The sequence below is a fragment of the Lycium ferocissimum genome, chromosome 10, assembly GCF_029784015.1.
Source record: "Lycium ferocissimum isolate CSIRO_LF1 chromosome 10, AGI_CSIRO_Lferr_CH_V1, whole genome shotgun sequence".
Classification (NCBI taxonomy): Eukaryota; Viridiplantae; Streptophyta; class Magnoliopsida; order Solanales; family Solanaceae; genus Lycium; species Lycium ferocissimum.
This window is the reverse complement of record NC_081351.1, coordinates 64,028,210-64,031,073: the sequence shown is the minus strand read 5'-3', so window position 1 is coordinate 64,031,073 and position 2,864 is coordinate 64,028,210.

Here is a 2,864-nt window from a genome sequence, read left to right as displayed (position 1 = left end):
CGCAAAACAATACTATAACCACAACTACACGTTATCCGAGAGTCGATTAATACTTCGTCACTTGAAATCACTCAAAATCCTTAATTTTGTGATATAAATATACTCTCATATGTTGGCTGAGCTTTGGGGAAAAGTTTGTGGTGAAAATGAGGGGGTTTTCCCCTTTTATAGAGGTTTTAAGTCGGTTTGCACCGACTCAGAATTTGCCCTTCGAGTTCGCGGCCTTGGGTCGCGTTCGCAAAGGGTTAATCCCTATTACTCTTCGCGTTCGCGGCCTTTTGGTCGCGTTCGCGCAGGGTAAATTCCTGCTCTGGCGGCCTAACTTGTAATAGCCATAACTCTCTAATTTGATGTCCTAGCGACGAACGGTTTGTTGCGTTGGAAACTAGATTTCATGAACTTCAATCTAGGATTTTGCTTTTCTCCAAAACTACTCATATATTAATAGATATTCTTCCTCCAAGTTGGGCCAAAATTGCCCTTCCTATTTTCTCCAAAGTCCGACAAACTTAATTACTTTGATTCACTTGCCCTCCAATCCTTTCGATACTTCTCATACATGATCTTAAACCCTCGTAATCATAAGGTAGGTGCATATCACTCTAGTGTCCATACTTAAACCAACGAACACCTAATGAATCTCAACGTACAAATCCTTCCCCCCTTAAAATCATTCGTCCTCAAATGTTGTAGTATGTAAACCCACAACATATCCATTGGTTTCATAAAATGATTTTCTACCCCTTAGAATCCGATCCCGATATCTTTATGCTATAAATTGATCAGTCTTTTTGTCACGACCCAACCGGAGGGCTATGACGGGCACCTCTCATCATACATTCACATTCATCTATAGGTGAGCCACATGGCCTATTAACAATTTTATGCCTCAAAATGCCATTTTCAACAGCTAAAACACCTTTATATATCAACGTCAACAACTAAGTCCTTACACATAAACACAAACCGACAAGGCTAAAAAAATAGTATATCAAAACGTGGGCTGACAAAGCAAAAGACATCTACTATACGTGACTGTTTATGAGCCTCTAAGAAGAGTATAAATATCATCATAAGGATGGGACAGGGCCCCGCCATGCCCATACATATACACAAAAGAATAGTACCAACAGTTGCAGCTCCGAATCAAATGGAGCTCCTCTATGCAGTCTCTGAACAAGCAGTCTATGGGTCAAGTCTATCTCCCTGTCCACGAACAAGCAGTCTATGGGTCAAGTCTATCTCCCTGTCCACCAGGGGGCATGACGCAGCATCCACAAACAAAAGGATATCAGTACGAATAATATACTGAGTATGTAAAGCATAATCAATAACATAATGAAAGCATAAGAAATAACATAAGATAGAAAAGTCATGGAATGAAAGAACCATTATACCTCTAGCGACGTTCATCATATTTACTTACCCTCTTTCTAATGAGAAACTTCCATTTCATACATTTATACATATAGTAGTATCATACCCGACCATAGAGGTTCGGTGTCTTACATACCCGACCATGATAAGGTTCGGTGTTATACATACCTGGCCCTACCAAGGCTCAGTGTCATCCGTACCCAACTGCAGTGGTGTGCGCACGATAGATATCATACCCGGCCATATAAGCTCGGTGTTCTTAGTAGTCATAATTTAATATATATATATATATATACACACACACACACACACATATATATATATATATATATATATATATATATATATATATATATATATAGATCAACATTCATAGGATGAGACCAATGGTATCGTGAGAATATCAAGATCATGAGCTTTAGTGATTCTAGGAGTGAAATCATCATGGAAGATACTATGGATTTCACATGAAGATATACATCAATGGGGTCATGCCTTAAGAAAGAAGGGTTAGCTTTACATACCTTTATGTCTTCTTAACTACTTAAAGTTCACCTCCAAAGCCCAAGAAATCTACATTTAAGAGGGTTCATACCAAGGTTAGGCTTCAAAGGCACCCTTACGTTCAAACGAGTATAATTCGTAAGCTAGAGAAAATTGGGCAGCCTTTCCCCTATTTCATCTACTTCTACCAAATTCCAAAACAACTCCCAATCAACAATGACATTATCAACAATACCAAAATCAAGAGATTTCATTCAAGTTAAGCATCATCCAATCCCAAAACTCTTTTTCATGATCATGCGTAACAATGGCTACAACACAACACCATATATGCTTAAATACAATATTTCCTCAACATCATCTATAACATCCACAACCAGATTATACTCCTAACATGCCAAGAATTTCATTTCAAGTTAACCTATGGCTCATAATATCTCCAAGTTCATACTTGAACTCTATTTCCACTTTTCTTCCTTTACCTACATGGCATAACAATCAAACAACCTTAACCATATGTAAAAGATGTGAAATCTTACCTTAATCACACAAGAACAAGTCTTGGATCAACTTACTCCACCAAAGTGAAAAAACCTAACATCAATACCCAAGGAAAACTTGAGTTCCACAAGCCTTAGCAAGCTCTTAGCACTTGAATCTCTTAATTCTCTTGGATTTGGCTTAGATTAGTTTATGGAGTTGAAGAGAGGGTTTTTAGAGAGCTCTTGGATCTGATTTGAGAAAGTAAAATGACCAAATGAGTGAAATAAAATATATAAAGCGTAACTTAAAATCTCGTCGGGCAATCCTGTGCCCACTTTGACGGGCCGTCAAAATGCTCCGTCAAAGCGTTGACCAAAGATGGATCACCGTGACTATTTTACGGCGGGAAGATGCAATTTGATGGGCCAAGAAATTTTGCGGTCCATCAAAGCTGGTCCGTCAAAAAGTTGTTCATAACTTTTTCCGTCCCATAACTTTTT